This window comes from Pleurodeles waltl, chromosome 5 (genome assembly GCF_031143425.1).
Source record: "Pleurodeles waltl isolate 20211129_DDA chromosome 5, aPleWal1.hap1.20221129, whole genome shotgun sequence".
Lineage (NCBI taxonomy): Eukaryota > Metazoa > Chordata > Amphibia > Caudata > Salamandridae > Pleurodeles > Pleurodeles waltl.
This window is the reverse complement of record NC_090444.1, coordinates 1341000893-1341025065: the sequence shown is the minus strand read 5'-3', so window position 1 is coordinate 1341025065 and position 24173 is coordinate 1341000893. Positions and strand designations below refer to the sequence as shown.

Here is a 24173-nt window from a genome sequence, read left to right as displayed (position 1 = left end):
CGGCGAACCATTGGATGTGAAACTTACGAGCGCCCTTTGTTGGGCACCTAGTGTCCTTCACTCCGCCACTAAAGTTGAGCCTCTTGAGGGACTGGTCAAAGATCCAGAGGTTGAGTCTGCTTGTGTGCCCCCTGGCATCTTAATCCTTCCAGGGTGTGGCGGGTCTCTGCTCACTCCTGCACTGGGCCGCACTGCTCCTCCCGGACACCCATCATCAGCAGCTGGGGGCCACCTGCTAGGACACCTTTGCCGGCGACTTTATACACAATGTCCCTACGTCACTACTGGGACCCTGCTCGTTAACCACTTTTTCCAGTGGCGCGTGCGGCCTCTGCTATGGGGAAACACAATGCCAAACAATCAAAACTCTCCTTTAAGAACAGACACCTTACCCTTCAGGTAGCGAAGGCCAGAGCATCAAGGCCGGTGCCGATCGCCAGGCAGATGACAGCCCTCAGAACCTAGATCTCAGAGAGCTGCTCAGAAATGTCAAGACCAGTCCAAAAGTAATTAGCACTAAACTGGACCTGCTTACCAACCGTTTAGATCATGTCAAGCAACATGTGATAAACACGAGACCAGGCTTGTTCCTCTGGAAAACAGCATCTTTGATGCAGACGACATTCAGGCTGACTCCAAAGTACACTCGTTACGCACGGAGAAGGTTCTTGACCTAATTTAAGCCAAAAATTAGGATTTTTGAGGCATAATCACGTTGCACGAATCTCTGGATAACTGGGATCCCGAATCCACTGCAATCTCCAAAATGGAAGACTTTGTTGAGAACTTGCGGCAGGATCTTTTCAATGAAGATCTGTCCACAGTCTTTATGGATGAACACGCCCTTCGCTCGCTTGGCCCTCGTCTGCCTCCGGGCCCACCTCCTCGCCCCATAAATGCCCACCTACTGAACTATCTTGACTGTGATGTAGTCCCGAGGCTAGCAAAGGAACGCAGTGCAATCCAATATCAGGGCAACAGCATTTCCTTCTGACCAGACTTTACATTGTTGGTGCAGATGGCCTGCAACAACTTCTTGCCTGCCAAGAAACTTCTCCAAAAGGCAGATATAACCTATGCCCTCCCGTACCTGGCCAAGCTGAGGGTTTCTTCGGGAGTAAAACCCATTTGTTCACGGATGCAAAAACTGCTCTAAAGTTTGCCAAACACGCTGCCAAAGACCGGCGACCTCCTAGAGACTCACCAAATACCACTGAGAAGAACCAGCTTAGTGACAATGACTGCATCACTGCTGCCCTGAATCACCATTGTCCTTTATATCACTTGCAAGTACCTTGATGGATTGTTCTTTCATGGTTATTTGTCTATATTTCGCAAGGAGCTTTACACCCACTCTCTACGTGGTCCATGTTCCTTTACACCCTGTGCTGGTGATCGTGTTCCCACATTTTTATCGATCACCCCTCTGTCTCCTTGTTCGGCTACCCTGCTGTCAATTGTAGGGCTGTATACCTGGTATTCCCCCACCCCTAGGGATGATTCCCGCTTGTGCTCTGATTTTTGTGGAAACAGTTTGTTGGGGTGGGTGGGGGATGGGATGGGTATGTCAACCTAGTTCCGGGGTTGGAGTGGGAGGGGGGTGGTTTCGGTCAAATTACTGTATAATGTTTTTGTTGTCCTCATTTTCCCTTGTCTCTTAGGTACTGCCACAGAAGCTCCATATGCTTGGCTACTCCCACTTATTATATAACACACAGCACATACTACGCATGCCTATCCCCACTCCCTTACAGATAACACGCCCACTTCGAATTGCATTACATTGAACACTGACCGCGGGAAAGCAAATCTTGTTCAAGCCTACCTCACTCAACACAATATTGATGTATGCTTTTTGCAAAAGATCCACATACATGATCTCGTGGCCCCGCTCTACACTCCCAATGGTGCGATGACATCTTTTTTTCCGCCTATTTCAACTATGCAAGGGGTGTGTTGATTCTGCTTTTGCAGGGTACTCCCATGGCATCTGCCACACTCCCTTATAGATACATAAGGTTGTTATGTCATACTTGCAGAATCACTGCACCAGAAACCGGTGACATTGGTTGCTGTGTATGGACCCAATAATGACAATCTCAAATTTTATTTAGGCATTTGGGTAATGATTTCCAGACTTGGGACCTATTCCATCCTATGGGGAGATGACTTTAACAGTGTGCTGGATGACCGGCTGGAACGATCTGGCACCTCGAGATGTTTACAACCCCATGATTCAGTGATACTCAATAATATTACATGGGACAACGGTCTCCAAGATGTGTGGTACCTTTCACATCCACACACATGTGTAGGTACCTGTATCTCAGAATTTCACAATGCTTGGTCTAGACGCGATTTCTGGTTGATCTCTAAGGACATACTGTCCTGGGCGCCCAAGGTTATCTCACCTACAGCGCACCCTCTCGGATCATTCCCTGATCTTTCTCTCGCTTCAGATCCCCCAAACGACCACTCATGCCTTTACCTGGCACCTTCGTCAGGAGCGCTGCAAGATGCGGTATTCAGGAAGGAAATCTGCAAAGAAATCATAGTCTATTTCGCACACAATGAAGGATCAGTCAAATCGCCCTCTGTGCTATGGGAGGCTTTCAAGGTAGTGCCTGTATAGCAAAATGATCAGGGGTTTTAAAGCCTAACCGGGGGCCTTATCCTGGCTCGAGCAGGACATAGAGACTCATAAGCAACAATATTTCCTTTGCAGAGACACCACTAAACTGTTCTATATCCGTGACAAGATGTCAGCGTTTCAGGAAGAAGCCTCCATGAAACCCACTTTTTGCATAGCAACACCCAGGCTCAACGGTTCAGAGAGGGTGACAGGCTGGGCAAGACCTTAGCAGGAAAACGAGCATGTCCAGCTACATACCCGAACTCCTGGACTCCGACTCTAGTCCCACGTCTTCCATACCTTGCTAATAAATTTGATGTCTTCCTTTTATGCCCAACTGTATACCGCCACCCCGATTCTTGGCCCGATCGAATTATCCAAGTATTTTGATACTATACAGTTGCTTTGGCTGGACCGTGCACACCACGCATATCTAGATCACCCCATAACCAAAGAAGAGATTGAACAGATCATAAATGCCCTTCCCGGGACAAATAGCCTGGACTCGATAGGCTCACCACCTCTTTTTTTTACAAGGAATTTGCCTTCTTGCTGACCCCAAACTTGCTGGCAACGTACCAAGACTCCTTGAATACAGCTTCGCTACCACCCTCGCTACGGGAGGCAGTTATTTTCACACTCCTTAAACCGGATAAACCAGCTGATTGTTGCTATTCCTACAGACCTCTTTCCCTCATTAATGTTGACAATAAAATATTCGAAAAGGTGCTAGCTAATCGTCTACTGCCCCTCATGCCCAAGATTATGGGACCTGATCAATCTCGCTTTATTCCAGGCTGCTCCACATTGCGTAACCTCCATACCATCTTCGCGTCATGCACCACCTCGACCCCCAGTTATCTGCTGAAGCCGCTCTACTCAATGTTACCAAAGTGTTCGACTACCTGGAATGGGAATATCTCTTCCCCATATTGGCGCCTAGGCCTTAGCCCATGATTTAGCAGAGAAATACGCCTCCTATACATGCTTCTCACCGCATGAGTGTGCCTCAATGGACTGACATCCGATCCATTTCCGGTTACACAGGGCTCGCTACAAGAGTGGTCGCTATCACCATTACTGTTTTTCTACCGCAATGGAACCATTAGAGGTTAGACTTCGACAATGCCATGCAAACAAGGGCATTGGCTTTACTACTAGAGGCCTGGTAGTCTAGATGTATGTGGATGACATCACTCTATATGCTTGCAATCCAGGCGACAACTTGGCCCCATTGACACGCAAGGTGGTGCAGTTTGGTGGCTATTCTGGTATACAAGTGAATTGGGCCAAATCCATACTCTTTCCTCTCAAGGATAACACACCTTCCATCCCTACTGAATATCCCCTGAAGTGGGCAGTTGAACCGGTGCAATTCTTGGGCATTTGGTTGAGTCACCTTCCAGACAAACTATGACATGTAAACTATGGGTGTTTTATGGCCTGGCTGGAGGGCAGAATACCTACGTGGTCCAAACTGCCGCTTTCTTTCACTGGCCGCATTGCAATTGCAATAATGGCCATCCTCCCTAAATTCCAATACCCTTTCCTAAATATCCCCCTCCTGCTCCCATCACAATTCCTCAAGCAATTACGTTCCAACTTGGTTGCTTTGAACTGGGAAGGTGAGCAACCGTGGGTCTTCTGGAAACTCCTCACCGTGCTGCTTGCCTAGGGTGGACTCTGAGCCCTGGACATAACACTGTATGCTCTATGCGCTCAAGCCCAGCTTCATCATTACTGGTTTTACCCTAGCCCGTTTCAGCCATATGCAACAGTCGAAACAGACCGAGCTGCCCCGTGGCCCCTAATGACTGCATTATATGCACCTTACAAAGCACCTAAGGCTGAAATTAACACTGCTGAGTGCAGACAATGGGCTTGAGAGGGTTTACAGAAGAGAGTAGGTTTGACTAAAATCCCATGGTAAGACCACTCTTAAACAAGGGAGCCATTGCCCGCACACACAAACACAACATCAGATTTTTTTCAGACCTCTCCCCCGAAAACACATTTCTCCCAATGTTTGATATTGCACTGCCCCCAAAGCTCACAGCCGTCGATACACTACTGTACTATCAATTGTGTGCCACCTGTCGCACCCCTCATGACACCTTCCCTTCACCACCACTTCCCCCGTTCTGTCTCTCGAGTATCTCCTCACTACACCGTCCCCAGGTAGCCTGATTACCCGCCTTTACAATATTATGCAATGTTCCTTACCAATTACTTCCCCGAGAGCACGGGTAGCGTGGGAGGAGGACATCACTCCAACTCTTTTCAACGTGCAGTGGTCCTTCTGCTGCGGTCAACTGGAAAGGCTTTTCCCCAATTACAGACTCCGTCTCATCCACTTCAAATTTCTACACCACCTATATTGCACCCCATTACAGCATTTAGAAATGGGGTTGACTTCTGATTCTTGCTGTTGGCGATGCAATTTCCCCTCTGCTTCCTTTATACCCTTGCATGGCAGTGCCTGCGGGTGGCATCCTTCTGGACAGAGGTCTTTGTCACCATTCACAAGATCACAGGCCAAACACCCATCTTTACTCCTATGGCGGACCTACTGGGCTATGTTAAAGACACACCTAGTTCTTGTCGCATCCTCATTGGCTGTCTCCTTCCGCTGGCTAAACGCAGGGTTGCCATGCACTGGGGAAAGAAGCCCACCTCCTCCTCCAAAGTTGTTAAATGATGTGGCATACTGCCAGGAACAACTGTCCAACTTTTAGGAGCTCATACCATTACGCTCCCATCCCAGGGATATATGGAAGCCCTTTGCAACTTTTTACCGCAGCAGAGACTCTGACTCACCTTTACTGAGTAAGGCTAAAGATGGAGAACAGCTGGATGGGGATGGGTGAATCTTGCCTACACATTGTATTGTTTGTTGTGTTGCAATATACCCTTTATAAACTGGTACTGCCCTCCTTCCAGGTTCTCTATTCTCACTTTGCATTTTTACTACTCCTCTTACTTTGGGCCTGTGTGCTTCCTCCTACATACCAGTATAATTTTTGCTCCGGCACTCCGAACATGTGCTTTAAAAAAATGGCTCTATTGGATATCAAAAGCAGCTTAAGGTATATGTATGGATATTCAAGATCATGCAAACAAGGCGATTTCCCTGATTGTTTTTCCGATAGCCCACCCTGATAATATCCCCCTCTTTCTTCTCCCCTCTCTCCTTCCAAAAACTACTGTTGTATCGTTTTTATTACAAATGCCAATAAAAACATATATATATATATATTTTTAAAGCATGATTGGCAGTTAGCAGTGCCTCTAGACCAGAAACCAGTCTTCGGTTACTTAAGATCACATCGAGCCCTACAGATGAAATCATGAAGGCCAGATAAATGTTCTTCTATATGCTTACTTATCTCTTTGCCTTTCAGCTCTTGGGGGTTATAAGGGGCTCCTATATCCCAGTGCACGGCCCGGGGCCAGGTGCCTGCGCGGGAGAGGTTCTATGGGCAATCCATCACCAAGCGTTGTCACAGGAGTCTGGCATCAAGTTGTCTTCTGCTGTCACACCACATTATACAGTGAGTTGAACCGTTTGGCAATGCGCTGCAGCAAGCTCATCCTAGGGAGGTACAGTTGTGGAGTGTTCAAGGTTTTTTTGACTGTTATTCCCGGTTGTTCCTGAAACCTGCTGTGGGGATTCATGTAATCGGGATGCTGGCCAGTGGACGGAAGGAGGGGATCTTTTCCTTGATGTGGAGGAAGAAAACTGAGTATGATGGTTAACATATGCTTCAATATAAGAGTACTCACCTGAAAAGTATGGGGCCTTAACTCCCCGAGCAAGCGATATAAAGTGCAGGCCTATAAAAATGATGCAGGGTCCAGTTCGCCATGCTAAAAGAAACACACCTTACTAAGACAGAGTTTTGGCATTACAACAAAAGGTGGAGGGGGAGGGTGTATTTTACTTGCTACTCTGCCTTTGCCAATGTAGTGCTCATTTGGAGCCTACCGGTGGAACCCTTCCTGCCTCAACTTGTGATCCTCAACCTGGAGGATATATTGTGCTGTGAGACAAAGTGGAAGAGAGAGATGTGGCATTTATAAACCTGTATGCTCCCAACTTAGATCAGCCTGTCTTCTTCAAATTAGTGACACTACACCTCTCTACCCTTCTTCATTATCCCTTGGTGGTGGGGCGATAGTTTAATTGCATTATCGATCCATCCCTTGACATGTCGCATCCCCCGCTGCCCACTTCACCGATGTATACAGTGGCAAAGGACTTTCGTGACATGAGAAGGCAGTGGGATTTCGTGGATGCCTAGACGGAGCAAAATCCTCAACACAGAGAATACCCCTATTATTCGGGTATGCACAGCCTCTTTGTAAAGTTGGATGTACTTCTCTGCAGGGGCTCATTATGTCACAAGGTTCTATACATGGAATACCTTGCAAAAAAACACACAATCAGACCATAATCTGTTCCTACTAACCCAGCCGCTGGGATGCCCAAAAGTCACCAATTCCAACCAGGCAACTGTGTAAAGAAACCCTTAAGGGCCCTGTGTTTTGTGAGCCAATGGCATCCATTATCTGAGGTTATTCCTTGGAGAATGAGGAACCCACCTCCTCATCCCTAACAGAGTGGGAGTCATTTACAGTGGTGACCAGGGCCCATTTCATAGCTCTGTTGAAGGGGATTCGGACGCAACTGATGACCGAAATTACCTGCCAGAAATACTTTCTTCACCAATTAGTGAGCAGGGGGCTCCCAGGAACCTGCTGGCAGTTAGTGATTGCTGGCAGAATAGAAACTGTTGGAATTACTGGAAATGGCTGTGAAGCTTTGACTATCACCAGTATGTCACTAAAGCTCACAATGAACAAGTTAAGTCGGCCATATATTAGCTTGGCTTGCTGACCCAGATCATGGTCACCAAATAATATTATCTCTGGTTAGGGCCTAAGGGACTTGGGTATATACCAAATGGTTATCAATACAGAATTTGAGACTATTACGCCAGACCCTATAGATCCCCTCCAGGGCCTGGGCCCCAGGCTTTGTAAATGTATGTCCTGAATACTTGGGGGTGAGAGGGCTATAATCCATGCACATTGGCATATGGGGGCAGACAAGCCACTACACAGGACATCCTACTGATCATTTGCACCACCTCTGTTAAAGTCATCACTTTATTTATACAAAGCACTTATTCAACGAGCCAACAAATAGAAGAGTGACTGACATGAATTCCCTGACCTCGGAGAGGGACTGGACCACTACTTTGGATCGCACCACAAGCACGTCAAGGAACGCTCGGTTTAAGCACATCCAATATTATTTTTTACACAGCTAAACAAATACATTTGATGTTCCCAGAGAAGCAAGCATGTTGCCCAAGATGTAAATTGGTAGATGTTGACTTATCATATACAGGGAGTGCAGAATTATTAGGCAAGTTGTATTTTTGAGGATTAATTTTATTATTGAACAACAACCATGTTCTCAATGAACCCAAAAAACTCATTAATATCAAAGCTGAATATTTTTGGAAGTAGTTTTTAGTTTGTTTTTAGTTTTAGCTATGTTAGGGGGATATCTGTGTGTGCAGGCGACTATCACTGTGCATAATTATTAGGCAACTTAACAAAAAAAAATATATACCCATTTCAATTATTTATTATTACCAGTGAAACCAATATAACATCTCAACATTCACAAATATACATTTCTGACATTCAAAAACAAAACAAAAACAAATCAGTGACCAATATAGCCACCTTTCTTTGCAAGGACACTCAAAAGCCTGCCATCCATGGATTCTGTCAGTGTTTTGATCTGTTCACCATCAACATTGCGTGCAGCAGCAACCACAGCCTCCCAGACACTGTTCAGAGAGGTGTACTGTTTTCCCTCCTTGTAAATCTCACATTTGATGATGGACCACAGGTTCTCAATGGGGTTCAGATCAGGTGAACAAGGAGGCCATGTCATTAGATTTCCTTCTTTTATACCCTTTCTTGCCAGCCACGCTGTGGAGTACTTGGACGCGTGTGATGGAGCATTGTCCTGCATGAAAATCATGTTTTTCTTGAAGGATGCAGACTTCTTCCTGTACCACTGCTTGAAGAAGGTGTCTTCCAGGACATGGCAGTAGGACTGGGAGTTGAGCTTGACTCCATCCTCAACCCGAAAAGGCCCCACAAGCTCATCTTTGATGATACCAGCCCAAACCAGTACTCCACCTACACCTTGCTGGCGTCTGAGTCGGACTGGAGCTCTCTGCCCTTTACCAATCCAGCCACGGGCCCATCCAACTGGCCCATCAAGACTCACTCTCATTTCATCAGTCCATAAAACCTTAGAAAAATCAGTCTTAAGATATTTCTTGGCCCAGTCTTGACGTTTCAGCTTGTGTGTCTTGTTCAGTGGTGGTCGTCTTTCAGCCTTTCTTACCTTGGCCATGTCTCTGAGTATTGCACACCTTGTGCTTTTGGGCACTCCAGTGATGTTGCAGCTCTGAAATATGGCCAAACTGGTGGCAAGTGGCATCGTGGCAGCTGCACGCTTGACTTTTCTCAGTTCATGGGCAGTTATTTTGCGCCTTGGTTTTTCCACACGCTTCTTGCGACCCTGTTGACTATTTTGAATGAAACGCTTGATTGTTCGATGATCATGCTTCAGAAGCTTTGCAATTTTAAGAGTGCTGCATCCCTCTGCAAGATATCTCACTATTTTTGACTTTTCTGAGCCTGTCAAGTCCTTCTTTTGACCAATTTTGCCAAAGGAAAGGAAGTTGCCTAATAATTATGCACACCTGATATAGGGTGTTGATGTCATTAGACCACACCCCTTCTCATTACAGAGATGCACATCACCTAATATGCTTAATTGGTAGTAGGCTTTCGAGCCTATACAGCTTGGAGTAAGACAACATGCATAAAGAGGATGATGTGGTCAAAATACTCATTTGCCTAATAATTCTGCACTCCCTGTAGTCTAGGAGTGTCCTGCCCTCTTACATTACTGGCAAGTGATTGTTCAATATATTGCAGTGGCCACAGACCGTCAAATTCTTAAAACAGTGGCCTATTGTTTATTGCAGCTTCTCCCTATGCCCAAAACAAGAAGCCATGACATCTGCATTTAATGACCTGGCATTAATACTAGCTCGCTGCCAAATTGTGATATTCTGGATTGATCCCTGAGGCCCTGCCCCTTCAGTGCTGGCACACAGAGGTGTTGAAGTGGGCAGACTGAGAGGAATCGGCCCTTTGGGGGCCGAGCGGCCTGAGTTCCATGGAACATGCACATATATGGAGAACAATATTACAGGATTGCTCCTGATCAACGGCACAGGAAAGATTGTTTCCACCCCAGATAGGAGGTGGATTTTGATGACAAAATGGAATCCATCATGGGTGAGACTTAAATTCTAACTCATATACCTGAGTGTCGGTTCCGTGATCATCTCCCCACTGGCTGAATTAGACACCCAAGCATAGTTCCTAAAACAGCTCTCTCCTTTGCGGAGTACACATTTAATTCTATTAAAGATACTCCAGCAGGTAGCATCCAGGTCAAGATTTCTTTCTTCTTTTTCTTTCCAAATTATATATTTCTCTTCTTTGTACAAGTACTGTTTGTATTAACACCAACTGCTCTGTATGTAGGTACTCACATGAACCACTGTCTGTGGATGTGACTATCCCCTTATCATCTGAACTAGACTGACCCGTCATCGGATCAGTCTTACATCAGTTAACAGGTATATTGACTGTCAATAATCATTATATATACTGATCTCTATTATGTGGGTAGAGGCATAAGCTCATGGTATTACTTTTGTACTTATTGTGACTATCTTGCAAAATAATAAAAATTATGTTTAAAAAAAAGTTGCCACACCTTATACATTCTGGCGACTATACGCTAACAAATTATAAGGGATCACTTTGTTCCAACAAACTAGATTTCAAGAAACGTTATTGTTATGCACGGGTTAGGAATAGGAAGTATTGAGATTTCAAGAGACTGGAGCAATCGGTTGCATCTTCAAAGGTGCTCAATAAAAGCACTACTCCTAGTGGATGTGGTGGGAGGCCACATAGAGGGACGAGTTAGTAGGATGTAGAAAAAAGATAAACCTGCTCAGGCACAATCGGAGATCAGAGGGTTGCTTAGGTGCGTTTAAACGGAACATAATTATAATTAGCAGGAATGCCATTCACGGGGAAACAATTGCAAGAATTGTGATCGATTTTACCACTAAGTAGTAAGTGTAAATCTTAAAAACCAAAAGAAGCACATATAGTTAAATAAGGAAAAGAAGTAAAGGGATTACATTAGCACAGTGGAGTTAGTGCATTACCATGAAGTCAGTGCCTGGCCACTCAAAACTAGCCTCATATCTACTCACTGAGATGTTTCTATTTTAATTTAGGCAGAGAGATTGTGTGATATCCACAGAAAAGCCTCTCATTGTCTTACTTTTCTCAGATATCCTCAGACTGCTTATGACCATTGCTTCGGTGGAACTGATGGGTAACTGATAAACCAGCCATAATGTAATAAGTGATGTCTGCTTTTATATTTTATTTGTACCATATTTTTTATTTCCTTATATTTAGTTCTGTAGACCAAATTTCTTCGCTTATTTTAATTTGTGTGGTTAGTGCAATTTTGTTCCTTTAATTAGGCTGCTTCCCTTGAGCTTGCTTGCTATTCTTTTGGTGAAACTTATTTTTATGTCGTCTCAGTGACCAATGGGGAAAAAGGAGCTTGTTGCTGCAGCAAAAGTAGCCGAACTCCAGTTTTGTATTTGCATCTGAAGTGTTTCTTTTATTTTTATTCAGCAGAAGAGTATACCAGCTCTCCATAGCAACACCCGCTCATGCCTTGCTCTTCTCAGATCTTAAGTTGCTTACCACATGGCACTGATGGAAATGCCGGGCAGCCAGCAACTAATGCAAACAGCACTCAATGCTTTTATATTTTATTACTGCTATATTTTTAGCTCCCTGCAGTGGGGGGGGGGATGGGGGGGGTGCTGCCCCATTAAATTTCTCCTTTATTTTTATTTATTTTTTGCATTTGTGCAATTGGTGTGATTTCGTGATTCAAATAATTTTGTTTATATTTTCTTGGTTTTCTCCCTTTTTTGTTGGATTCATTTTAATTTCTCAGTAGCTGAAAGGAACTGGTTCAAATGGCAGGAGTGCTGAACTCCACTTTTGTTTCAGCTCCACAGAGATTGTTTCCTTTCATTTAGAGATGGAGCCTGCCTGGTGTCCATGGTAACACATGTCCTCCTCACTTTTCTCAGTTCCCTTCAGTATACTTAAGACTGCTGCCTTTGTGACTGCACAGCAGAAGTGTTTGTTCTGTGAGCCAAAGCACAAACTAATCTCATCGAGCTTGCAAAAACTGAAATGAAGTAAATAAGAGCATAGTGGAGGTAAAACGTCTGCTTTATTTTATTTAGAAGACACAATATTATTTAAGGTGTAAATTCTTATAGACAAAGTGTTCATGCCATTATCAACAGCAGCTAAAGCTATTTCCATGTTTGCCTTACCTATTTGCCTTAAACGTGCAGCAGCTTCCATTTGAGAAAGCTTCCAAATCTCAAAATATGTGGCGTATAGGAAACTTTTTGAGTGTGGCTTCCTAGGTCCTAACAAGAAATTTTGTTTCTTCAAAAAGGAGGCGAAGATGTTCTTTTACATCTGCTAAGAAGGAAGAACATAACCATTGTGGGCACAGTTTACTCACACTGTATGTAGTAACAACACCCGAGTGCTAGCCTGAGACATAGCGAAGGTCTGGCCAGCTTGCTTTGAAACCCCCCGAGGAATTAACAAAACGTGCCTGGCAACCATTTGTGCCCTCCGACCACAATAATCATCCACAGGGACTTGAAAGTGAGGAATTAAATGTACCATTCTAAACCCAAGCCATGAGTTGATATTCAGTGACATATAGAAATGTTTGCCAACTGTCAAATGTAGCTGGCATTGGGATGTTGGGTGTGCTCATCTCTTATTTTTGGTTTCCTAGCTCGGTGCAGAAAGTAATGTCCCAATTGTTTATAACAGAACATTTTCTCATAATTTGTTGTGTTCAGGTACACATCTTCACTTTCAAATACATTGTAGTATTCAAGCCCAGAAAGCATAGAGTCAACTGTTTTAACATCCCAGTCATCAGAAACAATACCAGGTGTAATAACATCAGTCATTGATATTTTAAACACATGTGGAATCTGAATGACCTCAGTAGGACCGTATATATCAAAGGGCACTTTATCCCAAATAATTCCATCTGGAATCGTAACTGCTGAAATGTTCACAAGTGACGAGTCTCTTCAAATTATACGGGAACATAACTAAAGCGTTAAGACCTCATCCACTGGCTCAAAGGCAGAGCGTTCAGGAAGCTAATGACCATTTATCAAGAGAAAAAAAACAATGACAAAACCAATCCAAAGCAGAAAGGCACACAATGTCAACAGTATCCACAGGTAATACCATGGATAAAGCAAATAGTTATTGTTAAGCCATATGCACAGCCTATGTGTCTATGATACAGTAGTTTATTTTGCAGAAGCAGATGAGTTTGAGTAAAACACATCAATATTGGCAAGGTAACCAGAAGCAGTCTGTGCAAACACAGGAGCCGGTGCAGAGCTGGTGGATGAATCCACTTGTTGTGGAGGTTCATAGTAGACAATGCAATCTATTTGTGTTGAATTAAAGTAGTATAGTTCCACATCTTGGACGTTTCTTGTCAGTGAAGTGGTGACTGGAATCAGCAGAAGCTCATTCTCTGCCCTCCCCAGGCTTGAGTAGGTAATTATAGCATTATTGTACACATTGTTTGCTGCTTGTAGAAGTATGTCGTGTTGGGTAGTGAGAGGGAAGCGGGTACTACTACTGTAGACATACAGTGCAGGTTCGGCCACATGGTACAACCGGACATTGAAAATTGAGAAAATCTGTTTCCTTTGGAACCAGGCACCAGTGGAAGTATCACAGTTCTGGTATTGTGTATTCCCAGAACTGGAGCCAGTTCTCTGTAGCATGTGCCAAAATCCTTCTTCACAGCAATCTTTTCACAAACCAGATCCCCAACTTTAGGAATCCAGCCTGTAGATGTTGTTGGCAAATCCCTTAGTCCCAAGGTGGCGGTAGAGGCGGATGACTGTCATCTCAAAATTGTTGTAGCTCATGTGAAACAGTGACAAGTTAATTCAAGTCACACAGTGTGTCCGCTGCCACCACGCCAGGACCATCAAGATGTAGAACATACATAGGTATCCCAAATAACACCTCATAAGGGGTGCGATCTCCTAAGGACCTTCTGGGCAGATAACTTAACGCTCTCTGGACCCCATATGGGTGATGAAGCTAACTATGGGCTGAACCTAATACCATTGCTGTTAAGGATTGCTTTAAGTCTCAATTCCTCCTCTCCACAACCAAATTACACCCAGGATGGTAGAGGTAGGAGTAATGGACCTCAACACTGATTGTCCTCATGGTGTCTGTGAATGCCCTAGAGGCAAAGGCAGGGTCTTGGTCCGAATGGAATGCTGCAACTGCATATTTACAGATAAAGTGCTGCAAATCTTTAATATCAGTTTGAGTGTCCGCCGACCATTGTGGCCATACCCACAAGAATTTAGAACTGGAATCAACAGTGACTAAGGTGTATTTGTATGTACCATTAGGTTGTAAGGGACCACAATGGTCCAGGTACACTCACTGTAGTGGTCTGTTTGACACTAAGAGGGATGTTTGCGGTGGATGTTTAATGGTGGATCCTTTTATTTGTTGGCAAATGTCACAACAAAGGACATATTGTTTGGTCTGTTTGTATAGACCGAGCCACTAGAAGCATTTTTGCAAAAAATAAATTGTAGCTGCCACATCTGCGTGAGCAGGAGTGACACTCTCATGTGCTGCTTTGATGAGATCTAATCTCTGGTCTTGGTTGGGGATCACATGACGCCCCACCCCTGGAATGGTTGCAAATAAAACATTTTGAGCACTAACTTGATAGGAATATTTTGTAGGGTATGTTTTTGGTAAAAACTGACAGTCAGCCAAAGCTTTCAGGGTAGCCAGCATCTCATTATGTAATCTTGTATGAGAATGAGTTATTGCAGCAACAGAAACCGTAGCTACTGCGGATTTATCTGCTTCATCAGCCAAAGTATTTCCTACAAGATGTACTCCTGAACGTTGATGTCCCAATGTATGTACTACATGAGGTTTTGGTAGTCTGTCCCGTAGATCAGCCCACCCCCACAATGTTCTGTGTTTAACGGTGTTCCCCTTGGAATCTCTGAACCCATTCAAACACCAGTGATTAGGATAATCATTGTAGGACTAAACACAGTAATACGAACCGCACACAATTAGTGTGGGCTGTTCTGCATCCATATGTTCCAGTGCCAACATAAGGGTCCTAAGCTCTGTCAGCTGTGCAGTGCAGTCCCCTAAGGTCTGTGTGTAAATATCTTGAGGGTGGAATGCACCACCTCTCATTACCCTGCTTACGGCTGCGCAAGTGGCTGAATATTGATGGTTTGTACATACAGCTGGTTGTGCTGAACCATCAGTGTCAATGACAGTTTGGTATTGATCCAGTGGCAGTATGTTAGTAGGTACAGGGTACTCCTGCTCATACTGGAGAAATTCTTGTGCTTGTGATTTTGGGTAAAAAATGTAATCAACTTCAGTGGCAGTCAGGGAAGTTGCCCATTGAATCCAGCGTGTATGTAATGCTTTAGCGGTAGGAATGCTTGCTTTGGTAATAGCCTTCAAGGCTGGTACCGGGGCAACAACAATATTGTGTTCCCCTTGGGATAGTGGTTTCTCCTTAATGACAGCCATCTGTAAAGCAGTCCGTATCTTTTCTGAAGGTGCAAAACATTGTTCTGCATTTGAATACAAATTAGATTTGTATGCTATAGGTACAGTGTCACCCTCGTTGAAAGTGACATAGGTGAACCTGATGGCACTAGCAATTATTCTGATGACCAAGTTTGCTTGTTGTTGCAAGTGTGCAAGTGTTTTGCTTCTAGCATGTCCTGCTGAGGTTCTCTGAGAATGCGTGTATGTTCTGGCATCCAATATTTGTTTGCGAAATCTGGATGAATTAATTCATAGAGTGGTTTTAAGCGTAGTGCATCATCAGGTATGTATGTTCTGCCAAAATTAAAGAAACCCAATAATGACTGTAGTTTCTTGATGGTATTTGGTGGTTGAAGTTGTGCGCATTTTTCTAGAAAGTGCAGGTTTTGGCTCGTGCCTTCATCTGATAACCTATATCCCCGAACTAGGACACTGAGCAAAGCAATTTTAGTTTTCTTGACATTTAATTTATAGCACTGGGCAGCTAATACAAGCACGATCCAATCTACCCTGGCAAGATGAATGTCGAGGTCTTCGTCTGTGAGATAAATATCATCCACATAGGACAGTACCTCAAGGTCAATATCAAGTAATATTGATGTTACAGTGGCTGAGAACAGCCCTGGGCTTTTCTTTTACCCCTGAGGTAATCAGCAAAAAACAATGCTGCAAGCCTAATAAGCTAAAAGCACTTAGATCCTGACTTTCAGGTTCTAGATTTTGGCAGAAAAAAAACATTGGAAATATCCAAAGTTGTTTTTTATTTTTTGCATACTATATTGTTAATTAGCGCTGTGTGCATTTTATATTGCATAGGTGCATGTATGACTGTTTAAGTGTCTGTAATTTAAGACTATTCTATATGAATGGTCTGATTTTGCAACAGGGAATAACGGGTTATTCATTGTAGAGGCATAGGGTTCAATTACTCCCTGGTACTCAAGTTGTGGGAAAATCTCCCACAGGGGTTTAGCCTCATGTTTAATGGAATACTGAGGTTGATGCTGGGTTGTGGACCTAATAGGTATTACATGGTAGGGGGAATCTTTATCCCACCCTATGTGGTTTTGGTACAGCATGGGAGCCTGTGCTAAAGACCAATCAGCAGCATAAGCTTCCTTTACTGCGTCTGGAACTAGGACTAAAAAAGAAGACAAAATTACATCTTCCCCATGTGGGAGTTTGCAGACAAAATCAGGTGGCCAATCTTTTTCTGCCAACAGAACAGAATATCACAGTTAAGTGCTTCCCAGAAGATTACTTCAATAGTGCGCTCTATGTCCCCCTCAATTTGGATATTTAATTCATAAACCCTGTTGGGTGGGGATGCACACCTGTCCGCTGTCTCTATGACCAGAAAGCCAAAAGTGCAGTGTTCTGACCTGCCCACTCTTCCACTCCATTTATCTGGCATGTCCTGAAAGGAACGAGAGGGATGTGTATCAGTATACTAGGTGTTTAAGTTTCTCTATGTTGGAGATTATATCCAATGTTGCTGCTTCCCCTTTAATATTTCTTAAAATGAATGAGGAGACTCTCGAAATTATGCATCAGTTTCATCCCCAGGACCGGGTCTGCCCTGTGTTCATTTTGAATTTGTTTTAACTCTTCTGGCAAATTGGCACGTCAGGGAACCATGTGTGGTAGTGTTTATTGCGGCAAAGACTGTATCCCAAGTGGCGCAGTCCTCTTTTGAGGGAACCATTCCGAATTGCAAACAGATTGTGAGAATTCTATGTTTATCCCGGGATTCTGTATGGGGAAACACTGCTTCCAGCTGATTTGTGTTTTTTTGTGCTACTTAGAGCAGAATCTTCTCCTGTTCTGTGGGTCCTTTGCCCATTAGTGAGTGTACTGTTTGAGGATTAATTCCTATAGCGGCCAACTGATAGACAGCTGGAGCAGTCCTCGCTGGAGCGGCATTCAAAGTCCGCATTACGAACTGTATTAGTTGTCTATATATTACTACTAGCTCACTGTAAAGTGTCTGTACGTCAGCTACTTGCATAGCCTGCACAGTGGGATGTGGTGTATACATGGCAAACGTGGGCTACGTTGGGCCGTCATTACTTAAAGGACCTATTCTCACTTGTTGTATTTTATGTGGAAGGGCGCCACTGAATCAGGTTTAGTGGTCTTGGTAAGAAAGTGGCATTTCTAGGTGTTGGCAAGCTTGGTATCGCTGTGGTAAGTCCTCTATTCTGTAGGTGTGAAACGTATTTGAATTGTCATTCACTTCAGGAAAAGTGACCCAAGAATAAAATGTTTCTGTTTGGTATGCTTCATGAGCTTCCACGACAAATGTGACTTCACCGCCCTCGTCTGTTAAGCCATTGGTTAGAAGAAACTGCATAAGTGCTTGTCTGCAGTTCTCCAGAATGTTCACGGCATTTGCCATATTAAGGAGGAGGTATCAGAGATGGGAATACCAATGGGGGAATAAATCCTTTTTAAGGCTCAAGCTTGAACAACCTACAGTCTAGATAGGTACGCCCTATTCAGCTGAGGAACATTGTCTTTAAGACCACGGACGTCTCCACATAATGGTAGTTAGGGTACCTTAGTGTGTGTGTGTGTGTGTGAGACTGAAATACTCAGGAGACTCACAAATTAGTGCCTATACGATTGTTGGTGGTGCCATGTCGTACGGACTCTTGCATCTCTACGAGACTGCTGGATTAGAGGCAGCAGCACCTCTGCTTTTAGGCGACTGGGTGACTCCTACACTAGTTGGCAGCTGTCAGCCCAATGCTTCCAGCTCTCTAGCAGAACCTCACCAAAACCCAAATGGTAAAGATGCTTTCTGACAGCCTAGCGCATGGACTCTGAAAACCTTTCAGGGAAATCGCAGTGGAACGAGTCTTACCTTTTTCTCTCGGTAGCAGTATGTCTCTTATACACACACAGGCAAAAAAAGAAGATGCAGGATCGTTTTCAATACATTTATTTAAAAGATTGCAATCTACGATAAATTGCATGAGCTGCAATGATTAGGATTATGAGTAATAACAGAATCAGGATTGTAAAAGTAAGTGATGTTAATAGGAACAACCCCAACATATGGCAAACATGAATATGCAAACTCCTCCATAAAGCGTATTTTCTACCCTAAAGAGATCAAGGCAAGATAAACCTAATCTGCCCATGCCGTGTCCATGAGAAGCGCCCCACCCCCCATTACCTTAGGACACGGTTGGCCTCCAGTCTCCAAATCAGGCTTCGTAGAGACACAAAGGGTGAGGTCTGCTGCAAAGTGACATGCAGTATAGACGGAATATTCTGGGAAGAACCCCCTCAAAAGGCCTCGGTCTCATAAGGTGTTTTTATAAGGCACATGTTATTGTTTGTGCAGCCATCCTGATGTGGGTATGTACCTAAAAGTTAGATTGTGTGCGCAAACTTGCATCAGCAATATCATAACAAATGGTTGACATGCTCACATTTAGTTCCTTGTCAAAACTAAAGTAAAAGAACATGATGACATACTAATACGTATATTACTGGTAATGATGCTTTCACGGAATGGCAACCGATTATAAAATAAAACATTTCTTCTAAAATACAAGCAGTGCAAAAAATGGATAAAAACAAATAATTATAACAGAGCATGTTATCTAGGTAAAAGGGCACAGATCTGCAAGCCGAAGCTAAGCTAAACTCCTGTGCCCAGGCAAACTAAAATAGACCCACAACACCTTAATTAGGAAATCTGTGACGTAAAAATTAAGTGAAGGAATATGTGTTAATATGGTTTATAATCTTTGTAATGTGATTAATAGTCGATTAGGACAAACATAAACTGTGCAGAACAGTCCGATTTATGGGAACAGTATTATCTAATGCAAATTAATTCCATGGCTTATTGGCCATTGTAATTGGTGACAAAGGAATCCTACAATTGTATTTGCTCTTATCGCTCTTGGCACAACTTAAGCAGTCTTTTACTTTTTGTTTGGCCCAAGATTCCAATCTCTGGAACCAATAATTAGTCCCAATTCTGTTGTTGGTGACACTTCTACCTAAACAGCCTTCCTTAGCAAAGTCTACGATTTTGTCCTTCAACCCAGCAGGCGGTACAATTTTGTTGTTTCTTAGGATCATCTCATCCTGAATGTTTAAGTCATTTCTGACTTCCCAATAATCTTTTACTTCCACAGATACCTCACAGCGGTTTGTGGGCATCCATTTACAAGATATTATTTGATTTGATTGAGTGTACTGTCCTTGCTCATCCATTCTATCCATTCGTCAGCTGATATGGCTGAAGAGATTACTTCCAATACTGGATATTCTTGGGGTTCGTCATTATCATACTTGTTAATGAGCACCCCAGAAATAAAATCAGTAGCACAACTCTTTAAACCTGGGAAGGTATTCTAACTTAAAGCAAAATTCTTCTAAGCCTAAAGCCCATATGGTTATACGTGGAGGACTATGTTCTGAACCTTTTGTACTGACCATGTACATAAGTGGTTTGTGGTTGGTGTGTATAGGGAATTGTAATCCCCAAAGATAACATTTAAAGAGTTCTACTGCCCAATACCAAGCAAGAGTTTTCTTTTCAACTACAGAGCGAGTTTGGATTTTAACATGCATCAGGAGGCAAAAACTACAACACTTTCTTTGCCAATTACAAATTGAGAGAGAGTAGCCCCTAAATCTTCACTACTGTCATCTGTTATTAAACAGTTTTATGTTTGCTGTCGAAATTCCCAAGAAAAGTAGCAGAAATGATGGCTTCTTTCAATTTGTCAAAGGTTTCCTGGCATTTAGAACCCAACATAAAAAGGACATTTTTCTTTAATAAACTGCGTAGTACCCATGTGACATTAGCACAATTCTTAACATATTTGGACATATATTCTGTTAAACCGAGGAATAACTTAAACTCATATTTCTTAGTAGGACATGGAGCTTTCTCTACAGCTTCATTTAAACTTAACTTGGGTATGAAAACTTCTTTGGATATAGTGCGACCTATGAAACGTGAATTTGGCATTTATCTTTCTTGAGGCAGGGAGACCATATCCGCTCTTTCCATAAACTGTAAGCCCAATATGATCTGTTCACAATCCAGTGCCACAGGTACATGCAAATAAGACATGCCCTGGGCAAGTATGAGGCCCTCCTGACAGGCCTCCAGAAATTCAACGGACTTGAAGCTAAGATATTCATGGGTCGACTAGGGAAGGAAGGGATTTCCCAATTATGTCATATCCTCATCACTAATAACATAACATAACATAAGAGATGCCTTCATAGCACTGAAACAGAAATGGCAGGGATGGATTGGCCCCACTGATGACCTGGCCTAGCGCTTTACTAAACTATTCAAAAAGTGAAGGATGGAATGCTTGAATTAACCTCAGCCACTAGTAATTACTCAGGACGGCATTCCAATCCATCGTTATTTTGCATGCATGCCCCTCAGTTTGGATCCAGTTATAAGCAAATCAGCCTTGACCGGGCTTCAAAGGGTACAGTCCAGCACGAACTACCACGCCAGGTCCTCAATGAACCAGAGCACAAGCAACCCAGGACCAGTTCTGCCCTTTTAATGGGCTCATCAGACAGCTATAGCTTGGTTCCAGTGACACAATGTGCACCGAACCCTCATGTGGGCACACCTGTTCCTCTTAAGGCGACAAACAAAATTATACTAAAGGTGATGAATGGAATGCTTGAATTAATCTCAGGCACTGTTAATTACTCAGACAACATCCTGATCCACTGTTATTTTGCAAACCATGCCACCTCAGTTTGGACCCAGCTAAATGCAAACCAGCGTTGACCCTGCTCCAATGGGAACAGTCCAGCCCGAACTGCCAAGCCAGGTTCTCCCTTAACCGGAACACAAACAACCCAGGACCGGTTTCACCCTTTTAATGGGCTCATCAGCTAGGTATGGCTAGGTAGTAGCAAAACAGTGTGTCACACCTCCATCATTCATCTCTGGGGGACGCTGTACACAGATCATCTGCAGCCTGGGAATCATAATCACAACTCATCCAGAGCATTCTTTCTAATTCCTACTTGCTTCCCATTTCCCATGTTTTCTAATGAAAATCTACATTTGTTTCCAGGGACTTCAAGACCCATAATGCACTGCTTAGTAATCAATAAGACCTGGAATCTGCTGTCCATTGCTTTCTATGGGAATAGCCCTGCTGTTCCTCTATACTGGATTCTCTCCTCCAGGGCTTGTGAGAGACTGGAATCGCACACACCTGTGATCAGTCTTGTAAAGCCCAGTCATGTGACCCCCACCTTAGGCTTGCTGCTGCCTGGAACTGCTTATAAGCTACCATTTTCTGAAGCTCCCTGTTTGTGCATTGAAGTTTGTTCCTCTGTGTACCAGATCTCTTGTTGATTTGTTTTCCAGTCCTGTTCCTGCTTGCTTCAGCCCTGTTTGCTGTGCCCTGTACCTGCACTACCTGCTGTAGATTTTTCCCAGCCCTGTTTTGTGCCCTGTTCCTGTGGAGCTTGCTACAGATCTTTCCCAGCCCTGTTTGCTGTGGTCTATTCCCCTGTAGCCTGCTACAGATTTTTCCCAGCCCTTTTGCTGTTCCCTCTTCCTGTTCAGCCTGCTACAGATTTCCCCAGCCCTGCTTGTTTATGCTGTTTCTTTTGCCTGGCATTTTGTTTTCTCTTGGTGCAGCCCTTGAGCTGCTCCCGTTTTAATTGTTCCTTGTTTGTTACCTCTGCTCCTGCTATTATTTTCCAATTACTTATTCATTTAGCTTCTAACTTATTTCCTATAATGTCTCCTATGTGCTTTGATTTTGCTCTAGTTTCTGTTCCCTTTCTCTATGATTCTTTTGCAGTCCTTACTTCTCCTGAAGTTCACATCTCTTGCTTGTCACATTTTCCTTGAATCCTTGTGTATGACTTACCTGCTCTACAGTTTTTTCTGTGATTTAATTCTCTAAAAGTTCAAGTCTCGTGCTTGTTACATTTTCCTAGAATCCTTGTATAACTTGCCTGTTCTCCAGTTTTGTATTCCTTGCATTGCCTGCTCCTGAAATATTAGATACATTTCTTAGGCTCCTTTCTTGTTCTTGCTCTGTATTTTTCTCCTGGGCTATTGTGTCTGGTAAGTGTACTATTAGTCCTCACCTGTGTATAAGTGTTTTCCTTTGTACAGGTGTTGGCTCTTAGTTCCAGGAGGCAATTCCTGCCCCATACTTTGTCTTGTGTTGAATGTAGTCTTAAATGCTTTATCTGTGACACTGTGCCATTTCTATTTTCTAGCAATTGCCACCTTGTCTCCAGCTGGACCCATAAGGGCTTGTCTTGTGTATGTCAGTATAGTTCTTGTTTATGCCATAGGGGTTCAGAGACAGAACAGCTTCTGCTGCCTCCTTTCTATGGGGATTGCGGGGTGATTATCTGTAAGAGTAATCTGCACAGCTACATTGACATTCCTGGTACTGTGGGAAATTCTGAGTCTTTTCTGTGTAGAACTGTAATGGTAACCCAGTGTGTTGTCCATTACTGGTATGTTCTCTGTTTGTTCATGCTAAGGTTTTTTTGCTTTTACTATCCTGTTCCTGTGCTCAATCTATAGCTGTTCTTTCCTGGTGTATGCCTTCTCTGCTCCTCTGCAGGGAGATATTCCCTGACCTCAAGGAGTGCTCTTCCTGAGTTCCAACATACTCCGCCGAGTCCTGACACAGTGTGCACGGGGGACCCACATGTGGGCATAACTGTTTCACTTAGGGCGACATACTAAAGTAATCAAAAGGTGATGAATGGAATGCTTGAATTAATCTCAGCCACTGGTGATTATTTGTATACTTTAGTATGGACTAGTTCTTGGCACGCATGGCTCCATGCGAAATCACCATCTCGTCCAGGCTTAGGTTTATACAACTGCATTACCTACACACAATATACCTCATCCCGTGAAACTATGGCAAGCAGGCACACTTCCAAACCTGACCTTTTTCCAATTTCCCAATGACTTGGCAATCTCCCAGAATCGCACATTACTGGAGACAAATTGACTCAGCTCTCACCAACATCTTGGGTTACCAAATCGAACTGTCACCCAAACAAATCCCTTCTGGGTGTACTGGATGAAACTGGAGAAAGCCAGGGAGGCAGGTGCCTGATATGCATGGCAAAAATGAGAGCCCAAAGAGACATAGCTAGGAACTGAAATTTGAAGGACCCAACCAAGCTGACGGCATGGCACGCAGGAATGGACTTGTGCTCCAAGGTAGAAGAATTCTGTTTACTCAGTCGTAGGATGCTCATGCAAACATGATCGGATTTGGGGCAAGTGGCCGGAATAATAGGTGTTTGACCTGGCAGCCTTGGCGTGGTCTCCCCTAACTTTTTGCCTCTACTTCCCAGGTTGATGCTGGGTGCTGTACTCTGTTTTTGCTGTTTTTGGTACTCTGGCCACTTTACCACTGCTGACCAGTGCTAAAGTGCAGGTGTTCACTGTGTAAATTGCATGTGTAATTGGCTTTTCCATGATTGGGATATTTGATTTACCAGTAAGTCCATAGTAAAGTGCACTAGAGGTGCCAAGGGCCTGTAAATCAAATGCTACTAGTGGGCCTGCAGCACTGGATGTGCCACCCACATGAGTAGCCCTATAAACATGGCTCAGACCTTCTACTTTTGGGAGGTTTAA

At 43.7% G+C, this 24173-nt stretch overlaps 1 protein-coding gene across 2 annotated transcripts in view; it reads right to left on the bottom strand.

Moving 5' to 3' along the window:
• Nucleotides 1–24173, bottom strand: part of CYB5R4 (cytochrome b5 reductase 4) — a 1010997-nt gene that overhangs the window by 607744 nt on the left and 379080 nt on the right. The gene's annotated exons all lie outside the window — the stretch shown is intronic.